Source organism: Hylaeus volcanicus, chromosome 3 (assembly GCF_026283585.1).
Source record: "Hylaeus volcanicus isolate JK05 chromosome 3, UHH_iyHylVolc1.0_haploid, whole genome shotgun sequence".
NCBI classification, from domain to species: Eukaryota; Metazoa; Arthropoda; class Insecta; order Hymenoptera; family Colletidae; genus Hylaeus; species Hylaeus volcanicus.
Genome location: NC_071978.1, coordinates 18,576,512 through 18,604,496, shown reverse-complemented (window position 1 = coordinate 18,604,496; position 27,985 = coordinate 18,576,512). Strand labels below are relative to the sequence as shown.

Here is a 27,985-nt window from a genome sequence, read left to right as displayed (position 1 = left end):
AAAGTCTTGCAAAAGGAACGATTAAAAATAACATTTACATTTGATGTAAGTTAAATAAAGTCAATATTTCGACGACTAGAATATCTTGAAAATGTATTTAACTATACCACAAAGTGTTAATACTAATTATTTATGTTACATATTATTCTAAAATTCTCATTTCCTTTTTACGATTTTAACCAACAGATAAATTGTACATATAATTTGTTTTACCTTACTGAATATTTATATAGAATGAATAGAAAAAACTAGAATAAATAAATATACTATAAATATAATTTACTGAAATATTATATACTTGTATACGAGTTTCAATCGTTTAATACAATTTTCATGTTTTACTCCAAAAAATCGATCGAAGCACCAGGTGTACGATTTTAAATGACAATCACTGCATTTTTTGAAGCATAGCATACCATCGGGGGGACTCAATTTTTCAAGAAGATGGACTTGCACTACTCTCGCGACGAATGGTTCAATTATTACAAATCGATTCGACCAGTGATTGCTACAAGATTGCACGAAACGCTTCTATTTACATAGACAGAGAGGGTCACATCTTATGGAGAGAGGGAGGGAGAAGGAGCAGGTAGGAATCGAGGCTGTCGGGTGAAGGCGCAACGAGTGGCACGTTCAGTCGTCCGGACCCGCTCGGTCGGTCTAAACAGACGGTACCTTGATCGTACTCTCCCGCGATCGCAGTGGCTCTGTCGGGTCTTCGATTGTGCACCGTGGAAACATTCCTCTTAACAGTGCATTCTTCCGGGAAACGCGACGGTATCAGCAGGAGGATACGCCGTCAGATACAAGACCGATAATGATTCAGTGGGATCACTGTTAAATGCACCGATTTATCACGAGGACAGGTATTAGGTGAGCTAGAAGAATTCATTTACACTTATCGGACCGACACGTCCCGTAACGAGCTGTCCCGCGATAATACGAAATATCCCGCTGAATGGCACGAGCTCCGTTTCTCGCGGATCAATTCGTGAAAAGATATTTACGTTTCTTTCGCTGATTGGCGTTCGTCGCGATAACGATAAGGAAACAGTTTTGTTGGGATTTGGACAGCTGGGAAAATATTTTGTAACCCATTCTTTACGCGTTTTTTCCTCTGGCAGAAATGTTGTGGGAAATTTAATATTTTATCATTTGAAGATTCGTGTCATGTCGCAGGTATAGTTACGTTGTAGAAATTGGCAAAATTTTAGCGAAATAATGGAAAAGAATTAAAATTGACTCGGAGTAATTTAATTGTGACTTTTACTCGATTGATCGGTTAAATTTTTAGTAGCCTCTGTTAGTTTAGTTTATTATAAAGTATTTAATTTGACGGGTCAAATTGTTATTTAGAGAGCGATGAATGAAGAGTTATTTATCTTTTATTCGTTAAAAATGATCATATGCATCTCTCATGCTGGATAGTTATAAGCATGTTATTGATTATTCTAGGCCTCTCGTAGTTTAGCTCATTTTGGAGTATTCAATTTTAAGTCATTATAACCGCTATTTAAAGAGCAATCGACAAAAACATATTTATTTTTTATTCGTTCTAAAATCTACAGATATGAGATCGTTATATTCATCCTTGGATAGGTACACATATGATACTGGGTATCCAAATAACTTGACATTGTCTCTTATCATTATTCAAACAACTTAACGTCACACCAACTGGGCATAAATGATTAGAGTTAAATAATGGGTTCTAAGAATTTTATTTTTAATAAGTATACGATATTAATAATATTAAACATACATGTATATAATATTAATATAAATATATACAAATATATTATATATATATCGAATATACTTCATACCCTTTGTATTCTATTGAAAAACAAAATCCTAAAGGCTTTTTTACAAAACTCTTTACAATATCAGTTATAATAAACGTTTCGATCTTCGGTGGAATTTTTTCAATTATCAATTCCGACGTGACACTGTGCCTTATTTTTCCTCCTATTTTAACCGATAGCTTACAAACAATTCAAGAATATGTCAATGATGCAGAAACAATTGTATAATCTTTCAAATTATATGTGCACTTCAAAATTTTATCTTAGCAATTGAAAAAGTTAACAAATAACGACCGTACGACGTATTATTGCAAATAATTATCGATATCGATATCGTGGCTCGGAACGTTTATAATTTCATCTATGTATTTGGCCCGCGCGATGTGCATTGTTGCTTCACGCACGTGTTAAAATCTCATAGGAATCTCATTCTCCGGCTTGAACTCTGTGAATCGCCGCAGAGTTCCCTCATCCATGCTGGATCTCACAAAAGGGAAACCATGGGAAGAGCCGCGTAATCATATTATTCATAATTAACGAGACCGCTTTACGACGGTTCGACGAAGCCACTTTTAACGATGTGAACGGTGCATTACCACGGATTCGAATTCGGCGATACCGGGAATTTAGTTACGAGCCGCGTTCAGCTGATCTTCCGGAAGCTCGCCACGTATTTTTCCTCGTTTCGTTCTCTCTCTCCCCTTCGCTGGTGTAGTATTATCCGAAGTTGAAAACGCACAACATTCGAAACAATTTGCGTGACAAGCTATTTCTGAAAGTAGTAAACAATTACATGCATTTTGAAGTTCCTTCGCGACGCACGAATGCTCGAGATTGCGTAACAAATTACTGAGAATCGACCACGGTTTTGCAGCGAATCGAATTTTTATTTTTTTCATAACGAAGAATAATTTTGCGTTGTTTAAAATTTTATGGAAAATTGTAGAATCAATTTTAATTTATTCTACTTGTGGTATGAAGCTACGTGGACCACAATTGCTAAAATTAAATCTTTCCATCATTCTTTGTGAGTCATTGGATATTTTCAAGAGAGAAGCGATCGTGTAACTCTTCACATTGTGTTATGAAAATATTAACATAAAAGAGAATTATCGACGAAGCAGAGGCGCGAGACTTAATTCTGAGAATGCAATCTGATCTCATCGTTATGATTAATCCTTCATTTCAACAAATACGGGATTATGCTTGCTCCAAAGGAGGATAAATTTAAAACAACTTTATACGGTGACATTGAATTCGAATTAAGGTGATTTAATTGTGCCTTGATTAGTAGTACTTCCGAAACGTCCAGGAAAACCTTCAGCTTCATTCGTGTATAGCATCATGACAATCTTATTCTCCTATCGCAAATAATTTCAAGAGTGAATTATTTATGACAATTGGAGGACAAAAAAGTATTATTATATAAAGTATTAAGTATAATACAGAATTATCAAAATGATAAAATAAAAGAGGAGTTTCCAGCTGTGGAATTATTATATTTATCTTTTTACTTCGCTCTAAAAGTGATGTGATTTTAAATTAATCAAACTTTTAAGCAAATTTATATTACGTCTTGGAAAGTTACCGTAGAGAAATAAATGATACAATTTCTATTCTAACAATAAGTATCAACAAAATGAATCCTATACCTGTGTCGACCTTGCTCTTTCATGTTTACACATAGACAAATGTTTATCTTCCTACAAGAAAATCCCGAATGTGATTTTGAAACATAACTCGACAACCACCTGGAATTAATAACAAAGCAAATATGTATATTTGCATAATATCAATTTAAAAAATTCATCATGAATTGGGCACAGAAAATGAACTGGTTACAGAAAATGTGTAAGTCTTGAAGTGTAATATGATCTTAACGAGCTCCATGCAATATGTTATCGTGTTACTTAACAAATTATCTTATCTTATCTTAATTTAATAAGATTATATTATATTTTATTGACCATTAGTTGAATAAATTTATAAGTGGCGAACGTTTTCAATTAATATCGCGTGCTTTCTTAAAATATTAAATTTCTGTTAAGTTAATACCAAAAATCCGATTCACCGCACATAGCAAGGAATTCCACTTTAATTGGCGGACGCAGGTTGTTTTAGACTTCATAAATCATTGTAATCTTTTCTCGTTGGAAGGGTTGTAATTACTGTTGTGGAATCAATAACGAATAAATTTACCCAACTGTAAGGTAATTAAGAGGTTTGCTGAAAAGCGATACCGAACCGCAGATCTATTATATCTTTACGACTACGTGTTTCACCGGTTTAACGATTTTCAAGGACAACGACGAATAAGAATAGATACTTTGCTTAAAAATGGTGAGCTGCATGCAGGATCGACGATGCACTTCACGCGTAATATGCTTACACGGCAGCGTTTCTCAAACATTTTTAGTCGTGGAACGCTTTTTATCTCGTAATATACGTGCAGAACACTATGATTATTTTGTGGCTATTCGATTTTGAAAATAAGAAACATGATTAATATTCGACTACATAGTAGGTTTGCAAACAAAATCGTTATGTACAAGTTATAAAATGAATTAAAAATTAAAATTTTTCTACATTGAAACTGATTTTATTTACTTATATATAATGATATTGTTCGTGAAATTAATATATACTTAAATACCTATTAATTAAGTTTCTCATATGCTTTTTCTTATAATACACGTGGATATATGTATGTAAGATTATATTAAATATTAAATGAATTTATAATTCAAAGACATAGGAAAACCAATACCTTCAAAATGCAATTTCATTTTTTCGTTTCAAAAAATAATTATTTCTGATGTACTAGTATTCTTAGAAAAAATTCATTTGGATCATACATTCGTTTAATATTAATATATATAAATTTCGATGGAAAAAAACTTACACTTAAACGTTGTTATAAATATCCATGATAAGACAGTTGTGCAAAGAATTTTCTAAAACACTTACCCATAAGAGGGTGAAGAAAAAAAAAGACGTAAATACATGTTCTATATTTTATTTCATTATTAATTGATTGTTAACTACGATTTCGTATTTATTAACCATAATACTGATCGATGGAACAGAGTTTGGAAAACGTTGTTACACGTTGTTAATCGAGAATAACTCGCCACTTACAAAGTTACCAGAAAGCTATCAAGATTGCAGCAAACGAGCGAGATGTAATTATAAGGAATTTAATCAACTAGCAGTGAAACGATTGATGAGCACCGCGCGAGCGATTCGTCTTAGTCAGCGAGTTCCGGAGGTTCATAAATTGATTCGTCCACGTGAAATTATTCGAAGGACCGTGTGTAGCTACTGTTAAAGCAGTCCACCTTTTTTCTTCAACCGCGGCAGCCTGGCCTCTGCGAAGGGGAGACTGTAAATCCAAACTCTCCGTAGTGTTACATTCCTAAGATGATTCAGGTGCGCCTCGCGGTTCCCCGTGGTTCGTCGTCGAGACATCTCGATAGAAGTCGATGGTTTTGCTTGTTAACGAGTCCTCACCGAGCCGTTTGTTTCCTAGTAGCTCGCGGACAAAATTAGCCGCATGTTGATCTTAGAATCACGATACGCGAGGTACATGTGCTCAATTTCTCCCGTCCAGTATTTACAATTTCGTGTTTCTTCTTAACGTTTATTTAATAAATTTTCCAAGTATCATGCATAACTTAATTCGATGCCTGGTCATATTGAATATGTACTGAAATGAATTAATTCCAGAAGAATGATTTTCAACTAGTTTTGAACAAACAATAGTAAATGTTGCGACTGGTGAAATCGCGATACATGGTTTACATGTACAATTTTAATATGATATTTCGACTTTGCATGAAGATTCACTGAAAACAAACCATCGAGTTATATTTTGCAAAAAGGATGAATAAGAATAGATACATTCAATAACAATATCGAAATAGCAATAACGAAAGTAAATCTAGCAATAGTTCAAAACGCAAAAGGATCAACACTTGATGCAATATAGAAGATAAATAAACATTAACGATTCTTTAGGATAATTTATTTAACACATTCGCAACCGGCAAATATTTTACGTTCCTGATACAGAGTATTAACGAAAGTAATAAAATTTTGAAGCTGAACATGGCAAATTTGTATCGTTAGGTCGAAGATAGAAATTACAAAATATGTTTTGAAATATCAATGTTGTAAATATGTAGTGTATAAAGTAAAAAGATTTTCATAATTTTTTCATAAACAGGAATAGAATTTTAAGTGACGCGAATTCACGTCAACGGTCGCGAATGTGTTAATATAGTATAGCCTAGAATCCATGTAAAAAACTTATAAGTCCAATGTGTGAAACCACAGTCACTTTATGTATATTCTCGGAACTGTTGTGTCGAAGTGTGCCAAACCTATTAGGTACACGGAATGTTTTAGACCCATAGGCAGGAGCTTGACTGAATAATAGGACTCGCAAAGAAAAATGAAAAAGTTTTACCGAACACGCATTCACCAGTTAGTCGTTTTTGAGATGATCAGTTGTTTTGGTTGGATGAGGAAGATTTACATCTCCTGTTCTCATTTGTACGTTGACAAGTAAAATAAATGCCTGTCATTTCGATGTCTGGCATCAGCATGAGATTTTATGTTAACAGGAAACCTAAGGAAATTCTGTAGAAATCTCTATAGGTAAGAGAAATGGGAATAGACATGAATGCAGAAGTCTTCGGAAACGTAGTATTACAAAATGTGAAAAAATCGAATCCATAAGAAAGCATACTTCTGATATTTTATTCCGTCATCACTTGTTTGTTGTTTACATGCTGTTATCTCGATGTCAAGCCATTCACAAGTTGTATATTATACGCCCTCGAAAAATGGGCTCAGAGAAATGTTTGTAATCGTTAAATCAATTTTTAAAAAGTATCAGCTTATAGAGGATGATGAGACGAAGCTTTTTTATATGTACACTTTATTCATAGAATGGTTAGATTCGACAATAAAAATTGAATAGTTAGGTCGTTGAAAAAATTGAATTTCAGGAAAAAGGACTTCTCAGTTTTCAATTATTATCTCTGAAACTAAACGTTCCATGAATAAACTGTAAATATAAAAAAGTTTCGTTCTATCATTTTCTATCGGGTGATATTTTATTTTAATTCGATTGTTCGACTGTTGTTTTTGTTTCTCAAAGACAACAGCAACAGGATCAGACCACTACGAGATCTCAGGAAAAGACGTCTCAAGTTTTTAATTTTTATTTTTGTGAATCATATTTAGAAATAATGATGTATTTGAGTAAAGAATGAATACATTGTTAGCCTAGCTAGTAATAAATGGCTAATATTTGTACCGTTTACGGTAAGAGATTGCCTTTATTTGTAATACAAATTTGTGAATCATAAAGATTAACATTGAAGTAAAAATAATTATTATTAGTGACACTTTTTAACACATGTTTACTGTATCTTGTAAGTGAAATTGATATTGATCAATATTTTTACTATTTAATATTCTTAATTATTTATTATATCAGTACTGCATACTTATCATCACTGTTACATTTAAAAACATCAACATTTTAACTAGTTCATCATATATCCAACCCTTACATAGTCGTGTAATAAAGACGTTGAATAAAATATGTAAATAAAATTGTAAAATAATCCTACCAAAGGGGCTCCACAACGAGTCGAGAACGTTTCAGTACCGAATAAGTGCTTGCAGGCTGAAAAAAATACAAGTAACGAAGATGAAAGTCGAGCGAGTAGCCTGATTGCTTTCGATTCTGTAATACCGATCGACGCGATAGGTGGAACAAATTAAACGGAGTTCAAGTTTCGCGAAAGAAATTGATCCAAAGCGATACGAATGAATTTTTCCCTCGGCCAGCGGCGTGTTATTACACCAATTCTGTGTTGCCACCTTATCGCCATCCTTCATCGCGTTATTCTTTTTCACGTGTACACGCACCGGATGTTCGGGCACGTAACCCAACGTCCAAAGATAACTGGTTAATTGAAACGTGCTTATAAATTGCACGGGAGAATGGGCTCGGTGATACTGAAATAGAGTTTTGTGCGTGTCGTTTATTATTCTCTTATTGGTCGGGAGCAGCGATAGCAGCTATTCATCGCGCTATTCATCCGTATTTCACGAGCTTCCGTTTCTTGCTCACAATGGCCACGTAGTAGGAAATCATAGTAATCAAACGCGGCAGACAAATTGCCGAATTATGCTGGGAAATGGAGCAGGTTCTAGATCCTAGAATACGAGGAGACGCGATCTAAACGCACCGTGCTTGGGCGTTAACTCTAAAAAGAATAAAGAGAGGACTCGTCGAGTTCACCGGTTAGAAAGTCTTAAAAACATGTTGCTTCTCTTGTGAGAAATATTCCACGAATATTATTTATCGTCGCTTGTGTTCCTAAAATGTTTAAATTGCTTTTGATTTAGAGAGAATGCTATTAGTATGTTTGTTTCTCTTCCTGTTCGTGTGATTTTATTCAATTTTCGTCTGCATTGTATTTTTATTAATATTGCTTGGTATTAGTTCGCTCAATCTTTATATCATTTTTGTGTTTTTCATAAATAGCAATGCAAGAACATATTCATTATCGTTGAGAATCGATATTAATTAATTTAAACGATACTTGTTCAGATTTTTTTAATATTATTACACTGCGGATGTTTATGGAAATTAATATTTTCACAGACACAGGAAAAGAATTAAAGCTTAAATGAAAGTATGTCTTATCTTCTAAACGGCGTAACATGTATATTATTATAGACATTTTACATATTTTTGCAGCATTTGTGCACATTCTCATAGATTAACATATATTTCGACTTGACATAAATGCATGAACATCCACAGTCTAATTATGATTGATTTCCTACGAGAAGTAATGTTTATGAAATGTTTTAGAAATTTCTATCTAACTGTTGGATGATTTGAACTGCGTACATCGCACAGTGTCACGAACGATATAGGTATTAAATTAAAAAATCATAACTTTCGAACTGATCAATTTTCGACTGAAAATCCTGAATATTTTCTTGAAGAGAATATAAAGATGCACGAATGAATACATTAGTAAATATATAGTTTCCTTTAGAAAGTAAACATGACCTTGATATTTAATCAATTAAAACATTTTTTGTCCATTTGTACCATCACACATTGTTGACTAAGTTACGTAATTCTGTGAAATGAAATAAAAACGTCCAACATTCAATACTTTGACTTTTGAACACAGGACGCGACGCTGCTCATCGTCGAGCTTTTGATGAGAGTGATTTTACGCGGATAAAGTCGTGAATGCTGAAAACAATTCGCGATTACTGGAGCGCGTGTTTCGACGTTCGTTATTACACCGGCGATTCCGTGATCGCCTCTACTCGTCGAAACGAAAGCTTTCGAGTGAAAGTGCACCGTTGGTTGCTTCTCTCATAAATTGTGCCTCGTGAACAATGAAATTCGACGTCGCGATCTTGAACGCGAATGATCGACGAGCGGAAGGAATGTAAAACGAGCAACTTGACTTTGCTTTAACGAAGAATGTCTTAAATCATGATTTTCTGACAATTAATCAAGGTATAGGTATATCTTTAGCGCGAAGTGTATTATCGTTATCAAAGGTTGTGCCTAGTAAATCATACTTAATTGCAAAAATATGAGACGTGGAAGCAATTATGGAAATATGTTCTGATCGCCATAAGAGGAAAATAATTTATCGAATCTAAAGTACCGAAAATAAATTATTGGACGTCCAATTGGTCGGAACATAATATTTCATGTTAATTTTTTGTACGAGAACAGTTTCTGCAAATATCAGATAATAGAATTGTGATGGGAAAAATCTACTCTTGGTATTTTTGTTATTAAAGGGTATAGAAAGTAAATCATATCTAATTACGAGAACATGGGACGTGCGAGCAGTTACGGAAATACGTTCTTGGTCACTATTACAAGAAAATTATTGAACTTGAAATATAAAAAATAAATCAGATCATATTAATTTTATTTTAACTTTTTGTTAGCGAACAATTTTCCCAAATATTAAATAATAAATTAACGCTAGAAATAATCTACCCTTAGTACTGCTACTCAATTACAAAAATATGGATCGTGCAAGCAATTATGGGAATATAAAATATCAAAAATAAATTATTGAGTGTCTCAATGATTGTAATATAATATTCCATGTTAATGTTATTTTAACTTTTTGTTCGTGAACGATTCTTGCAAATACCAATGAATAAAATCACGATAAAAAATATCTACTCTTAGTATCCGTAATGTCTGTTATTTTCGCGCGCTATTTTATTTTTTGCATTATTTCCTCTCGAAGAATACCAAAAACCCAGTGGTCGAAACTTGGAGATTATTTTGCAATAAAGTGCAATCTCGATACACAGTATTCCACTTTACGATCAACCATTTTCCCTTCACGGATCAATTTGTCTTTGCTTTGTCCACGTTTGCTTACGCACGTCCAAGAGAGAAAAGAAAGAAGTGAGAGGTAGAATATCATTTAAGTAGCGCGTGGAGTGAAAGTCCGAATATAACGAGTGCGCGAGCCCTGCAAATACCTGTTTCACGTACCGCATAATTAATGTCGTTTCGCAAATAACATCTTACGTGATATTGTCTGTGATCGGTTTTTTCTTCGATTTTCCTAGCTGCTACGAGCGCCGTGACTCGGTTTGCAAAAGCTAGCAGGCGAACTGAATAGCCGGTAGCGACATTACCAAGGAACGTGATCGTTCTCGATAAGCGTTCATTTACTCGACCACGTGAAAATATGCTGATAAGTCCACGGTGCTGACGTCTTTCGCCAAATAGGCATGGATAGGGTTATCGTCCCTGGATCGTAACTAAATAGCGTCCAAGACTTCTCTATAAAAGAAGATGATGCAGGACTTAGGGTATAGAAAGAAAGTATTCTTTTTTCATGTGCAATGTAAAAAGTATTCAGTAGAACATAGTAATAAGATATAAATAGACAATTTTAATTGAATGACCAGGAGGTACGATTAGTATCACTAGGGAAATGAAATTGACTTTCTCGTGCACGCACCTATGCATGTTGATGCGTTACTTCTTTCTTTTAACGTATGTACATTAATCTGGTTTGTGTAATGAAAAATGAAAATTGTTTATCGAAATCTGTCAGAGAATTTAATTTGAAGTGGTTAATCATTAGTAAATTCGTATTTGTATAAGTACAGATAATAAATTAAGATTTAAAGAAAAGGTTTGCTCTGCATCGTGCATATCCTCTTACATATATTTTTACTTGCCATAAATGCGTGAATATTTGCACTCTATTAATTGTTTTATCATTGCACTGAATATCAACGTTGTTTTCGACTTAGATATTTTTATTTGTCAATTACAATTATTTTACTACGCGTTTAGTTTGCTATTTCATCGACAATTTATGTTTGAATTAGATGTAAATTGAAACAGATTACGTATTTGATACATACTTTTTCACGAGGTGAAATTCAATAGAGGAAAAATGAAATTGATAAAATCTTCAACAAGAATTATCTTTATTAGAAGACTGTTCACAAGTAGTTTGAGAGATTTAGAAGCTTAAAAGCATACGAGTAAAAATCAAAGGTATGATGCTCGATCATAAAATGGCGTTATGTTGCGAATAAGCTGTTTATCTAATACAGTTTTTCATTGAATGAGAATGCAACAGTTGATATCTTTATTAGAAGATTGCACGCAAATAATTATACAGTCTAGAAACGCAACAGTGAAATGAATAAATAAATAAAATGATGTTATATCGTAAACACCTAACAAGGAATCCTGTAAAACTGACCAACTCGAAATAGATAAGTAGCGATCCACCCCAAAAATGTCTAAAAAATTTGCACAAATATGTGAACCGATTAGCTACGTCACAAACATTCACTGTACTTGTAAGTATACTAGTAATAACGTTCCGAGATAATACTCCCAGAATGAAACTTCACAAGGATTTCCTATATCCACGCCTGCCACGGTATCTCTGTCTTTAATCGGAATTCGAGGCACGGCGTCGCGGTAGAAGGACGTCGATAAAAGAAACGCCTTGGAAAATTTAGAAGACAATCTGAAAGGCACGCGGTTGCACAAACGGCATCGCGCGCGCGCGAATTCTAACGCGGCGCGCATAACTCACAGCCCCAGCCGCGATTTTTCCAAACTCGACGAACGTCCAGAAAACCACCACGCCAGTTTTGTATCTTGAACTTTAATCGGGCACCGTCACGGCAGAATGCACGCATACGGTTGTATCACGGCGCCTCTCTGTCTCTGGCTGGAACGTACCCTTTCCGTTCTTATGGTCTGATAGTAATCCGGCCGACAGATATCCGAACAGCCTCGAGCCGACAACTGGGAAGGCCGTCTACGGCGGGTCCACGACGTCGGGTATTATTATTATGCATGAATTTCGTGAATCGCTCGTCCGTGTTTGCTATACAACGCCGACGTGGTTACGTAACCAGGCGAGAAAGTCCGAAAGTAGCGTGTGTCAATCCTGAAATGAGGTATCGGTGACTCGAAACGTGACGGTTTCAATACGCTTCGATTGAGATTTGCAAAACAACGATTTTAGCTATTAAAAATTTTTGTTGCACTTTGGTCACAGGTAGTTGGTGTCTACCTGGATATTATAGAATAACGTCTTCAGATAAGAGATTTTGCGTACTCGTAATGAACTTGTGAGAATCTTCGAAAGTTCCTCTGAAAGAAATTCTCTATTTATATATTAGGTTGGTGTATATGAAATGTATATATAAATGAAACTTTAACCATACTAAATATTTTTGAAATCGAAATAGATTCCACATAATTCTGTTTTTTTTTTTTTTTTTTTTTTTAATAATAATTTTCAATGCATCCTTTTATTTCAGTGCAAGAATATTCTGGATTAGTTGTACGCTCAAAGTGTAGAAAATGATAAGAAAGTTAATTTACTAATGAAAAATCACCAGTCTTAAATTTTGCAAACCAACGTGGAATTGTTCTAGCAATCACATAATCTTCTCCAAATACTACCGTTTTGTTTTCAGTAACTTTCAAAATCGTTTTCCAAAATTCACATTCATATAATGACGCGCTAAATCGATTCTTGTATTCAATTTTTATAGCAAATATACGCAGAAAACAGAACACAAGCGTCATTGGTCTGTATTATAAAGAAGCTGAAGTCATTTACAAAGTGTAGAGTGAGATCACTCTGTTGACTATACGTCTGACTTCCTATTTTTCTCAACTATTTTGCTACGTCAAACGACTTTGTAACTATTTGTAGCTGTTTACTGGAATGCAAGGTGTGAAATTTCGCACCAAACCGCGGAAGTGACTACTTCGTGGTTTCTTGAATGAAGATATTTTTGAAGTAGAATTGTTAATATGCAAAGTAACATTACGTGAACTTTAAAGTCTTCGATGATTGTACGTTAAAGAATTTTACATCGAAAAACGCCAATGCCGTTAGATCTGGTTTTCCACGTTCCAGATTCACTTGCTTTGAGGTGTAGTTCGTATTCCACTCGGGCATGACTTTCAGATTATTCCAAGTTGTCCTTGTCTTTGGACGATCATGCGACGTGACGGCTTTAATTTCGAAAAGCGATAGTTCGTGCGTTTTTGTGGGACCTCGCGTAACGCCCTGATCGCTCCATGATCCCTTGTATTTTGAAACAGTAGAGAGACCTCGAGCAGTGTAGAAACATAAATATCAGCCCTGGTAGAGTGTCTGAAACATATGCTAAACTCTAAGTTCGATAACCTTCTGGTCACTGACGTTCCTTGTAATCCAAAATTATGCAAAGCGATAAAGCCGCGCTTAGAATAAATAATTCCAGTATTCGATAAATTATGTTTCTAAGTATAATGTTGGACTTTTTGTAATAGCAGAATTACAAAAATTTTCGAAGCTTTCGTTTGTCGTTTAAAGAATTATTTTTACAATTCTCATGTTGTACTACATTTATAGTTATTTAACCACGCTTAACAGACTGTCCCCTTTTGATAATTACATTGAAAAATGATAACTTTACAGTTCTAAAGGAACTATTATTTATTACGCTTTGACTCTTCGTTTTAGAGTAATCGTCAGAGTATATAAATATTGCAATTGAATTGACTACATAGCATTTAAAAAGATTTTACTGGATCGATATACAAATAGATATAATGGTCTCTTCAAGGAAAAAAAATCTATGACTAAAATCAAAACACAGATTTTAAATATTTTAAAATTATAAGGATATTTGTATTTAATTTTTATCCAATAATTATTAAATGAGATGGGCATGGGAACATATATTATACATAGGTATATAAAATATTAAATGTACAGGTATACAAATACATAGTAATGTTAACTCATAGGCAATAATTCATAATAGGAACCATAAAACAGATCATTATTTTTAACATTTTTAATAATCAAAAATTGTGGCGATATTTGTATTTAAATTATACGAAATTAATGATTAGACTAGAAAGATATGGAAACATACTATACATGTATCAAATTTAAAACGATGTAGAAATCGAGCTACGGTTGCATAAGAAAATAGATTCTATAAAGTTATCATGCTTTAATTCATATAGATACTGGTTTACCTACAAATATCGTTCATAGATAAACCGATCCAGGAATCAGTTCCGATCGGTACAGTTACATCGACCACGCGTCACTTCGCCAGCTCGGCGTAACATTTTCTTCTAATAACATTTGCCGTTCATTTGCATTCCCGCATTATTCTGGTCAAATACCCCGGTTAACTGTGCATTTTACGCGATCGCCAGCGGCTGAAACCTAACCCGGTAACGAGCGGGCGAGTTTTCACGATCTCCTTCATGATTCCTCGTGCACGGCCTCAATCGCTATCGGCCGGTATACCCGCATGGCCATTCCCATTTCTGCCGACCGACATTCGGCACATTTGAATTCAAGATCGCCGACAGCCTGGAAAATCTTGTTTCGTATTCAGCGTAAACGAGCCCCGACACCGTTGCGAACGCGTCGTGGCGCCGTGACAAGAACCATCGTAGATGCAACAGGACGTCGACGTCGACACCCTTTTTTCGCATTTCATCCCCGATGGGGCCGATCCACCACGCCGGCTCTTGCTCTAATTAAAGCGTCACGAGGCACGAAAGCGCATTCCCCGTCGCCCGAGGGACGCTTTTAGAACGAATGCTCGTCGTTCTTGTAATTCGCGACGGCTACAACGGTGCTTCTTTCAGAAAGGGCCTTTTGCTTCCGCTACTTGTTGATTTTTATATAGTGCGCGCCGTTGAAAGTTTGCTTCATCCTTTGATCTCTGTAAAAATTAACCTTTTGTGTAGGGATAAGAGATGTATAGACTGCGGATGCTTAAGAAAGAGAATTGAAACTTTAATGTACGTCTTATTTTCTAAAGAGTATAACACGTATATTTTTGTTTTGTTTTTTAATTAGTCTATTTAAGGGCACGATGTTCTTAGTGAACATGTCAATGATTGCAATTTAATTATAACTTATTTAGCTTGTTATATTTCATTTTAATATCTTGACTAATTTGAGGAATTCGTTTCTGTTGTTAACGATTGTCCGCACACTATTAAAAAGTTTAAACTCTATTGTATCGCGTTGTATTCCGTAACATTCTTCAATTAAATGTTTAACTGTAAGAGGCTCGTCACAAAAGCTGCATAATGGTGGCTGTGATTTAGTTATTTTGTAGCAATGAGTCAGATTTGTGTGGCCAATTCTTAATTTTGATAGTGCCACTTGGAGTCTTCTATCCTTGCATTTGTGCACATGGTTATAGATTTCCTCATATCTCCATTTATGATGTTTAAATTTTCTCGATATAATTACAACATTTTCAGAAAAAGATTTCTATATGAATGAAAAAGTAAAATTCAATCATTCCAATGGGAATGTGAATTTCCCTCTACATAAATCAATTTGAATATAAACTGATGATCATTGAATGCAAATATATTGGATTAACTATCGATAGAAGGGCTTTTTCGTTTTATGTATTAACATTCTGACTGAACTTTGGCTAATTGTATTTATATGTTAAACAGATGTTGAAGTTTGAAATCTTTTTGAAGAGTTAAGTTGAACAGTCACATTTTGTTTTCAATGGTATCGTTACCTTGACGCCAGGTGCAATGTGTGAACGTAAATTGTCCACATTAAGATATCTGAGTTACGTGAAAGCATCGCTTCACTTCTCATGGCCAATTTTCCTCGAGAAAGATACCATCGCTTATGCGTCTGATGTTGAAGCGTGTAGCATCTATTGCGCAACGAATCATTCATATATAAATTGAGAAGTATTAAAGGTTCCCTTCGACGCAATTAACGAGCGCGAAAGGAAAGTATCTCAATTGAATAGGATTCACAGAAGCTGGCATAAGTTTTCCATTGTGACGGATTTCCTCGGATTGTTAGCGTTCCCAAGATTGAGTCATCGTCGTTTGCGTTATGTAAGGATGAGATTACCGCGTTCGAGAATTTCCAAAAAAAAAAAAAAGTGTATTAGAGACATCGACCGTGTGTGCAGGTCGTGGACAGAGGGTCTGAAATTTCATATGCGATAAGGTCGTTCTCCGTGTTAATGAGGATAGTTATCATCGAGGAGACAGCTTCGAGTTTCACCTCTTGAATTGTAGACCTATAGTCGTTACCTCGGACCGTTGGGGCAATGAGCTTGTAGATTGTTCATTATTAAGCAAGTGAACCTTAATTAAAAATAATTTTAAACGCTGTTAAAATGTTTTATTTAAAATTTACGGGTACACAATATTTCTTTACTTTCGTTTTTTAATTATCGCTGTAACACATGCTTGAGTAATTCGAGTGGAGTACCACTTGACAAAAATTATGCTAGATTTGCAGTAAGTTTATTTAATGTGCATGCTTTATATTGTACATGTACACCATTTGTCTTTAACCCTTTATTTACTGAATTTCTCAAAAGTTCTTAAAATCTTGGCGTCCATCTTTGTTTTATATTATCTTGTTGAGTTGTCTGTAACGAGCTTTCAAAAGAAAAAAATCTTGTGCTGCCATCCAACAATTAAAAACGAACGTGGACTTGAAAGTCACAATAGGTTTCAAAGAGTTAAATTAATACTATTATTCTTCTAGCAAAACCTCTTCCAATCGCTTTAGAGATGTTTGAGGAGGGAATCGGTTTCTCCCTCTGTTCTCTGAAGTGGTTCGATGATATTAAAATCATCACGAGATTTATTTTCCAACTTCTAAAACCAAAACCAAACTTTTATGTTTATCATAATCATCTTGAAAAATGGCATCGTTGTTCAGAAATAATATGTGTAACATAGCATAAACTGATCGTCTAGAATTCTAGAACGTCTAAGTGCTGACACAATAAATATACCAAGATCAAATTCCGAATCACCACAGACCCTCGTATTTAACAGTTGAAATCAAACGAAACGTAGGTATTCGTAATACATACTTCATCCAGCCCCTGACGTTAGCCTCGAGAACTTGGAAGTAAATTTAAAAACCAGAAGGCAAAGATACATTCCCAGTACATTCCTGAAAAATAAAAATAGATTTGGTCGCTTTAGTATACGCGAACTGTAATCTGGTTCTGCGATTCAATGGAACAAGCTGAAGGATTAATTTTCGTGAAAGCAGCGTCTTAAGGGGGCATATCAGTCTAAATGAACAAAAAAAAAATCGATCTTTTTTATTGTATTTTCTGTAAGTTTGAAGTTTGGAAAATATTTTCTAAAAATTTCGAATGAAAATTCTGAAAAACGACCTTGATTTTGCCCGTTTAGACTGACATGCCTCTTTAATACTCTACGTCATCGCGTCGGCGAGGATTTCGTGGTACCAGGCCACGTCAAAGGGTCCAATGACTCAGGGCAGAGGATTCCCTTGGCCGTTCATAAAAATTCCTGTCTCCAGCCAGAGACGAGCGTTCCGATTCTCAGACTTAGATGAATGAAACTGGACACCGTTCAACAATCGACACCTCCGACGATCAAGGATTCTCTTTCGCGCTCTCATTCGTCCTATCCCGTTTCTGACTATCAGTTCATTCGATATAGCGGATGACCGCGAGAAAAATCGGCGCTTCTTTGCTGCGCCATCCGTTACGGATCGGCTTCGTATAATCGGTTGACGTAACTGTCTTCTACACGTGGGAAAGTAGAGATGGAGCAACCATTGATTCATGAACCAGTGAATAATGATTCTGATTTATGTGAGAAGTTTTGAGAGGTTCACGTAGAGATGGGATTTCCCCAACAGAGTCTTTTGGATTTTATTCTTTAATTACAAAATACGTTGGTCAGCATAGTCGTAGTGGATACTTAACGATGATATCATATTTCAAGTTTACTTTTATTTAAAATAGAAAATCAGATATATCGACTTGTTCAGAAATTTTGTGTTAATTTTTAAGAAAAATTCAAAGGCACATTTGAATTTTGATACATATTTATTGAATTACATGTTATTTGTTTTCAACCATTCCGATATATTCATACCTGTACCACCTACCAAAAATCGACATGGAATTTCCAGACAACCCAATATTTTACACCATTTGTATTTCATTATAACACAAAATACTAAAGTAACTTTCGAAAAACGTTGTATACTGTCCAGCATACTCGTAGTGGAAATTTAAACGATATCATCTTTTGTATACACGTTTACGTTTAAGTGTATACAAAATAAAAAATTGGGTATATTCCATACCACTTGTGTTTGATTTAAATACAAAATACTGAAGGTCCTTTTGAATAACACTCTACATTCGTATACTTAATTTTGCAACGTTTTAAAGATAGGAATATTTTTTAAACTGGTTTAAGAACTGGTCAAAAAATTTACGTACGTAGCAACAACGAAAAATTTAATAGTACTTTGGCACCGGAAAAAAAACATAAGGAAGATCAAGTAAAAAAAATTCTGTCTCAATAGAACGGCACGAAAAAAGATGTCAGATAATTATGCATCAACCCGATATTTTCAAAAGAAAGAGTGCTATAGATGGAATCGTTCCTCTTTTCCCGGGCAGTATGAAATGAGAACTGAGTGCACATGGCCGCGAGGTATTTCACCGCGCTGGGAACTAACGAATCCAAGGATCGTCTCAATAGAACTTCCCAACTACCTCGAGTGCATGAAAAAGACCAAGGACGAGGAGATCGTTCGGCAGGAAGCGGTGCGATTAGAAGAAGGAGCGGTTAAACCGGAAAGTCGAGCGTGGCCGATGAGACCCCGGAGCAAAACGATCCTCGACCGAGCCACTCAGCCAGTTCTCTGAGCAACCATGATTACGACCGTAATTGCTTGCGTCGTACACATCGGACTTCCGGCCGTAAGCTCTTGCGAAGGATGCGTGGTCCAGGGATGGCGCGTGTCCTTGCGCGTGCCTCGAAAGGCGAATAATCCCGTATTAGGGCACTTCGACTCCTGAACTTCTTGCAAAGTGTTTCAGTGAACACCATGCGTTTTAAAAGTAACTACATAAACTTACAATTGGTAAGGATTGTGAGTTGAGAATGAAAAAAGAACGCAGATATTCGATGCAAGTTTTATTTCTTTTTATTAACAGAAAACTTACCTTTGATCAATGTAGATGTCGCGTGTGTGGAAGATGCTCAGCAGCGTTTTTATCAACAATTAGAATTTGTCATTTGCATTTGTTGATCGGTTGGCTTTTGTCCCTTTAATCTTCTCGTTTTTGGTGCTTGGTTTAGCAGCTTAGCTAGTTCATTGGGATGATTTGTGATTTTATTTTTATATGTAGTTGCAAATTTGTTGACGTGCTCGTTGACATACAGTATCTCTAAATCTTTATGGAGGTAATCATCACTGACACACATGGTACAGCAGCTATCCTTAGTGCTTAGTCCTTAGTGCTTTGATTTATAATCTCTAAATTAAGTTTATGTTGCCTTTCTTGGCGCATCCCCAGAGTTGAATTCCGTATGTCCATTTTGGAATGATAGCAGCTTTGTAAAGAAGTAATTTGTTTATTCGATGCAAGTATTACTGTCTATAATAATTGTAAGCTTTGACTTCTGATTTCGTCTTTTTCTGTGTACAGATGGGTCTAAATTGGCTTGTTGGCACTAGCGTAGGTATACAGGAGTTTCTGTATTAATTTTCATATTTTTTTAATTTTGACATTATTATTTATACGTATGTTGATATTTTCTGTAATTTGAACTTTATCCTTGCATGCTCGATTATAGTTTTTGTATGATTATTTTAGATTACATTTCTATATATTGGAGAATTTAAATTTGGCTAAAATTGCAACGGATCTTGTTATAAACAAGAATGTTTGTACCGACTGCGTGTTTAATTTAATAAAACTACTACCTGTCTCTGTAGAAGGAATCAGCATGATACAAAAATGTTTCTGCCTCCATTAATCCTCTAGTACGGTTCTCAGGACAGAAATTATTTCTTGGTTATTTATACCTCTACGAATTAATTAATGCTCCACTTAAAAAACAACTGACTAGACTTGCGATGCTCCTAGGTGGTCCCATAAAATTACATGCAGAAATCCCACAAAGTCCTTTAGCATTCTTTATGAGAATTGTTCTTGTGACATTCCCAATCGACCACGCTACGTAATCAAGTAGTTCCAGCCAGTACGAGTCAGACTTTACGAGAATCGTTTTCTGTTAACTTCGTGCATGTATATATGATTTGTGTTACAATAACTGAAAATTAATTGCCTTTCGTGAGAAAGAATTGAAATCATCGCGTCTAAAAATCTTTAGGTGGACTATAGTTAACGTCCAGGCATCGCGCAATGAATATGTGGTTAATGGTACCACGCTATGAGCATAATAATACTGGGTTCGTTTTCTTAACAGATAATAAAAATATGATTGGTAACTACTTACCGAGACAGCTTTCTGATACTTATACCTCTTAGAACCAGTTCCCTGAGAAGATGCGATCATTACACACTGAACATCCGGCCCCTCTCCATGAACGCCCAGGAAAGTCAAGTACCAAAGAGAATATGTCCTTGCACGCCTTCGACATGCGATATCGAGTCCTTTTCCTATGATCCAGTTGCTGTGGACATCGCAGTCCCCAGGTAGACCAGTAACCAGTTTTTAATAGATCTTTGAGGAGAACAGCATCCAATGTCTTCGACAGCGTCTATAACAGACTTACATCCAAAGACACCTCAAGCATATACGTGTATGCCATTTTATGTTTCAAATTTAAGTGTGAGTTTTTTTGAGAGGACCTTTTGTAAAAAGAACTCACACAAATCACATTATTCTATCATATATACAAATTACTGGTAATCTTTCTTAGAAACTTGAAGTATGATTACAATTTATGCAAGATGATGAGGAATTATCTATTCGCTAGGATTCTCCACTTACCAATTATCTAACTATTTATATACCTGCCTAGTTATGTCTACACAAAATTATGATGAAGATTATGTGTTCATATCGGTTTACACGATGATACTTAAATACGCTTGAATTGCGAAAAAGTGAGATGAAATAACGTTAAAGAATGTAACTACAAATGCGGTCTGTTTTCGAGAGGTATACCTTCTAACGGTTTGTGGTGACTGTTTTGTAAACAATAATGACAAGCAGCAATGTAGGACTCTCCACCTGGAGAAAATTAGATCCTAGAAAATCACCTGATGTAATCTCTGGTCATACATTAACAGAAAATAATCCCTGATACCTAGATTGCAAGTTTCCATGTGGATTGTTTTCTGTCCATATATATATATTCTGATTACGCAGATTGACAATTGCATCTGCTGTAAATCTTGCCTCGTTGGTAAACAAAATAAGAACTGGAGGTGCAGTATTCGCAACATAATGCTCCACAAACAAATCACAAATGGCTGTTCGTAGACAATGATCGGTTAAGTCCTTGTGCTCGTTGCAAACGGATGACCAAAATAGATGTGCAAAGTAGAATTGAGCAAAGAAAGCGTAAAACACATGCAGGGAAATTATTGAGTATTGTCTTTTCTGTTTGACACACTTGCTTATGATTAAACTGCAGGTGTTTATGCAAGTTCATATTTCTGAAGATACGGATAGAGAAATAAAGTTTAAACAAAAGTATTTCTTATCTTTTTTTTTAAAAAAGAAAAAGCGACGAGCATATCCTATATTTTGTGTAACTCTGAGTCATGATTACTATTTCTATTCTTTATCTTCTAAATAGTGTAACATGTATTTTATTTATTCAATTATTTTATTATCTTCGTACATTTTCCCATATTTTCAGTTGCCATAAATGCACAAACTTCTGCGGTATTATGCAGGGTCTCTAGATACACTAAAATCCTATCGATACAGAGCAAATAATATTTCTTTTGTAAAAATTCATTTGCAAGTCTTTAACTATGAAATGTATCAAGTGTACCAAAGCGTTTATTAGTTTAGAAGAAAACGTCTTATAATTTACTAATCCACCATGTTCTTTGCACAGACGATGTGTTTCACTTTCATGTTCGCTCGCCTGACCAAACATGACCACCATTTGAGTGTAAATGTATTTAACGATTTCACCATTTTGAGGACACTGGATTGACGCGTGACAGCTGTGGACTGACCTATGCGTTGCTTCATAGACAGCGAGATTATTCGTATACGTTAGGTCAGGTGAAAACGTACTTTTAGCGTGTACCGAGCAAAAGACTATTAATTGCTGTGGAAAGTCGGCGCGAGCATTTTTTAAGTCTTGTTTAGACTTGACCTCAGTGCAAAAACAGGATGTTTGTATTGGGAAAGAAATTAAAATGAACTTAAATAGATTCAAGAACTCTAAGTGTATAATAAGTATTCTTCGATACACAGATGTTATTCAGAACCAATAAATGCCTCGTTGTAATAAAACTACAACCAACGTTATTGATTTTAATACAACTTTATATATATTCATTTATATTTGAATATATTCTAAAATACACGAAACTCTAGAATTATTTTGGTGACATTGAATAAAACATCATGATGAAATCTTTGCATAACTATTAACAAATTCGTTTGAAAAGTCGACGAAAAATATTGTTTGTATACAGCTCCTGATTATCTTTTCGCAATCATCGATTCTGCATTTCGCGAAATCAATCGTCGTCTTACAGGACATGTGGCAAATAATCGCGGTCTCGCAGATTCAATCATAAGAACACACGAAACGAAGAATTACACGCGCGCAACGGGGAAGAAGGGAACTCAATCGTCGGGAGTGTTTCTTCTGGTTAATTCATTTTGAAAGCCCATCAATATTCTCTCGGCACTCGTGCAACGTGTACACACGGAGAGAAACGAGTATTCGTCGCCGTAACGTAGAAAGCATTAAGCCGAAAAGTCACGTACAACGTAAACGCGCTTGGCAATCGAGCATGCGTTTTCGATTCCTCGTTCGATGCGATCGCGGTTCCGTCACGACCTTTCGTTTCTCGGAACTCGGACGGAGGTCGGCCGAAACGAATCGATCTAATCCCGCGTGCCGTTACCGCGTTGATTATCGAAATAAAAGGACAGTCGATGAAAAGTCGAGGCTTTCGCTCGATCGCTTTTCTTGTCGAGGGTTTCGAAAGTGAAAAGAGAAACTCATAAGGTTTTGCATTAGAGTGTCATTCACTCAGTTTTCACAACGATATGACTGATCAGTTGCATACAGAAAGGCCACCACTTGCGTGGTTAATTTGTTCTGAAGCTTGGCACGCAAATCAACTTATATAAATGAGATGTGTTGTAGGGTGAAAGGAAGATCAGTTCAGAGTTAAGAAGAGTGCGGTACCATAAATACCATTGGTACCAGTGAGTTACACATATCCTCAAATGGACGTGCTTCAAATTATATTCTTAGACATATTTTATGTTATGTACCTTTTTATTTCTAGATATTTCTTTTCATGAAGGAATGCATTTGTACATAAAACGGTATAATATTTTCCTTCATATAAATATAAACAAAAGAGCATTTTTTATAATATCTTTTATCATTCTTTACTTTATTACTGGAGGGGTCCATAGCACTTAACAACATTCAAAACAAAGATATACATATATTTAATCTAATGAAGAATTTAATTATAAATACTAATGCGAACCAGAAAACATCAATAAAGACATCATACTTCGCAAAAATACTAAATTATTAAATAAGTACTAACAAAAGTTAAAATAAATTGCTAATAACCACTACTTAAACCGACTATAAATAAATAATAAAGAGAAATTTAAGAATTGAAATACTGTATTTGTCCAAAATACAGTTACCTGATAGAAACAAACACTTGTCACCGGTTTTGCGTGTCGTCAGAGGAGGATTCGCTTATTTACACAACCATATGTTTCCTGTGTACGATGTCATTGTCCAGCGTCATTGGGGCACAGTAATGTTTGATAAAGATATACCGTGCTGGCGAGAACTCCGCAGCCTCAAATTGTCTTTCTTGGGACCAAGTCGTGGCTGGAGAAAGGGTTGGCCGACGATCGGCCTTGAGGTCCCGTCCTTTACGCACACGCACGTTCCTCGTATCGGGCCTCTGTGTATACACGCGTGTAACCAGATGCATAAATGTCAACTACAGGCTTCATTGTAATATCGAATCCTTGAGCGCAGTAAAATTGAAAAAGGAATTTGCGTCGAACGTTCGATACTCTCTAAAGCTCAACACGCCACGAATCAAATTAATCAGCAATTATTAATAATTGTATTTTTTAATTTAATTAAAATTTAGCGTTGTTCTTGGAATGAAAAAATTAATTTATACTTCTGTGAATTGCAGCAGAATTTGTTTAGATCAGAACGTTTGAATCTTAATTTTGAGTCATCTGTCGTGAAAAACCATAAGATCATCTAGAAATTATATAAATAAAAAATACAGCAAGTAACTGCAAATAACTTGTTACATAAAAAAGCAAGTGTATCAGCTTCTTTTCCATTTAAAAAAATTTTTAAATGTCTCCGATTTCAATTTTTAGGTCATCTGTAATGAAAAACCACAAGAATATTTAATAATTATATAAATCAATAATATAGGAAGCAATTAGAAAGATATTAGTGTGTTATAACAAAGAACAGATGAATGAATTTATTACAGTGAAAAACCATCTGGATCTACAAAATTTAAAATAAGGCGATTAATTGAATCAACCGCGACACAGATTAAGTTTTTAATGATGGCGTCGTTAGAATGGTCCGTAATTACGGTTGCAAAGATTCGCCAACCTAAAGAAATGTAAATTATGTGTATTCATGGGTACACGCTTTGCTCAAAATCCGGATTAGAGAAAGCGAGTACAGCGATTCCTCGCCCAAATATTTCAGATCCGCGATTCTGCGCACGCGCGTATTAGACTGTTTCAATTAGCATAACATACATAGAGCAGACTGCAAAAGACGAGTTGTACAAGATTTTCGTAAATTTCGATGCTATAAATAGACATTTAGCATAACCTGTTTATAAAACTCGTCGAAGAAACTATGATGAAAATACGTACATGTGGTTCGCTGAGTTTGAATTTCTTAAACCCCAAGTGCGATGTTATCAAGAACACAACGTTGTGAGTTTCATTTTCGGCTGTGCGTGCCAACAATTTAGCTATTTCAAAATGATTTGAAACTTTCGTAAATGTTCCACGTACGTCTATAATATCTGAACAAAGTTTTTAATGAAATTTAGTGGCCTTTTTTTAGTGTCAGCGATTTAGTTGATAGAAATTTGCAAAAGATGTTTCAATCTTGTGAAAGTTTTTTTCAAATATTCTAATACACGTTTTTTTTTTATACGTATCAAATTAGATGCAAAATTGACTACAGAGAAGTTAGTTGTACCACTTGTATAATTCGATATTATATAGTGTTTCTGTGTACAATTATAATAATTGGAATTTCTTCTTCGTGTACATTTAACAAGTAGTGACATTTGCGTGTTGTTTATATCCACTGAACGTTTCGACTGTTTCTGGTTCGTTTCAGTAATATTTATAAAAATATTTGTACAATTTTATAACATATGTAGTTCAGAAAGACACAAAACATTTTAAGAAATATTACATTTTGTACGACATTATAACGGTTCGATCATTATAAAAATACAAAATGTGGAGTATACTAAACTACAAGAACACTTGCATATGAGTCACATATTTCCAAAATGTAGTTGTCGAAGAGTTTTTATAATATAAAAATTATTATTTACACTGTGTACATATGGGTGAGCCATATTTGCTCATCTTTATCTAACATACCTATATCGAGATATAGAGGTATATGTGATATGAAGAGATGCAGAGATTGACTTCTTCGGGAGAAAATAATTTATGAAAAAGTTAATCCATGAAATTTGCCAAAAATATGCTAACAAACCAATCCACAACGAATAGGTTTTCCACGCAAACAAGATTCATCCACAAACGTCCAACGCCTTCCAATACACACTTTAACATTTTCGATCAATTTACTGATCACATTTAGACATGTTACAATTATTGGGTTGTCTAGAAAGTTCGTGCCAATTTTGAAGAAAAATTCAAAGGCACGATTGAATATTAATATATATTTGATATATATGTATTGATTTACATAGGTACCATTTTGTTCCACGACCTTTCCACTTTTTAAGTGATGTATTCATGTTATTTGTTATATTCAAACCTGTACCAGCTACCAAAAATCGACATGGACTTTCCAGGCAACCCAATGCAATTAATCTACGGTCGCTATTCAATGCTCTGAATCGTTTACTTTCGACCTAACAACCCTTGAGCATCGACGAACAAATTTATTTGCTTGGAAACTCATTTTCAAACATTTTGAAACAGTAAACGAAGCAATCGGTTTTTAATTATCAAAAAGGCACCAAAATTAATTTCGGTATAGAAGGAATTTGACTCGACCATTAAAAAATGTTCATGAATTCGTTGCTGTGCGCCAGGAAGTCTGTTCGCTTTCTGTGGTTCACCCTGTATAGGTAAGAACGCACACAGGCTCACGCACACGGGCTCATACGGTTGAACACGCACGCAGGCTATGCCGAGGGCATAGTTACACGGCTATTCCAGCGAGGAATGTCTGGCATGTCGCTCTCGTCAAATGCCCAGAAAATAAAAGGACTATGCTCGGCCGCGGCCTTGATAGGAGGTTTCCACCGGGCACCGGGTTCCCTACGGTCAGCCACCACGATCTCAAAGGGTCAGCTTCCTCGAAGATGACAAGATATGAAATACGTCGGCTGCCGTCCTTCGTGGTCGTTCGAATATTTCTCCTCGTGGCCGACGCTAGAAGGCACGACAAGGCCTCCAAAGTGCCGAATCGATCGATTACTCTTATAGAGATTAATAGGCTCTCTGACGGCTGGCACGTTTGATCGATGAAAATCAGTTTTTCCCCACGACCGGTTGGAAATTAGACTTGACCGTGATGGAGTTACGGAATTAAACTTCTGTAGTAACAACTAACTGCAACTATAAATGGGAGGAGCCACGAACCGTGTCGTTACAGTGATGTATTCCTGATGATTCTCGTGGTGTAGAACACGTATCGCTTCTGCCCCGTGAAAATCGACAGTGTTATCCTGCGTTGCTCCGAACGAGGTCCTGGCGAACATCATATGATACACGGGTATCTATGGTAGCGAACGAAATATCGAGGTGGAAAGGAAAAAATGAAAGAAATTATTCATCATGAAATTGATGATTACGGTGAGTTCCTTTGTATTCATTGATTGATCATTCGTTCGGATATTTACTAGAAATATTATACATATTAGGTTGTCCCAAAAGTGTGGCAGTGTTTATATAAATAGACAACCTAATTTCTTAGATGTTAATATTATATAACAGTAATGGAGCAAAATGAATCGTACGGAATTTAATAATGTAACATTAGACATAAAATATTGTGTATGTATTATTTATTAATGAAATGGAAGAAACATTTGGAACACCTTAATATTTTGTTCTTGAACGTAGGTATTAGGTACAATGCATGAAAAGAAATTAGTCTTTTATACTTAAGGACGAGAGTTTAAGACTACATGTAGAAGAGCTTTTGATGAAAAATGTATAGAATCACTTTAGCACATCTTTTTAGATATGAATCTACTAATTATTTACATTCATTTACGCTTACGTTACTGAGAGATTAGACTCAATAAAAGATATTAAGAAA

General features: G+C 35.2%; 1 protein-coding gene across 2 annotated transcripts in view; it reads left to right on the top strand.

Annotated features, from left to right (window-relative positions):
• The first annotated feature begins 618 nt into the window (after nt 1-618).
• Nucleotides 619-27,985, top strand: part of LOC128873196 (inaD-like protein) — an 88,529-nt gene continuing 61,162 nt past the window's right edge. For both annotated transcript variants that reach the window (XM_054116580.1, XM_054116579.1), the window contains exon 1: nt 619-873. The gene's annotated coding sequence lies outside the window, so the exon portion shown is untranslated. The remainder of the gene's footprint in view (nt 874-27,985) is intronic.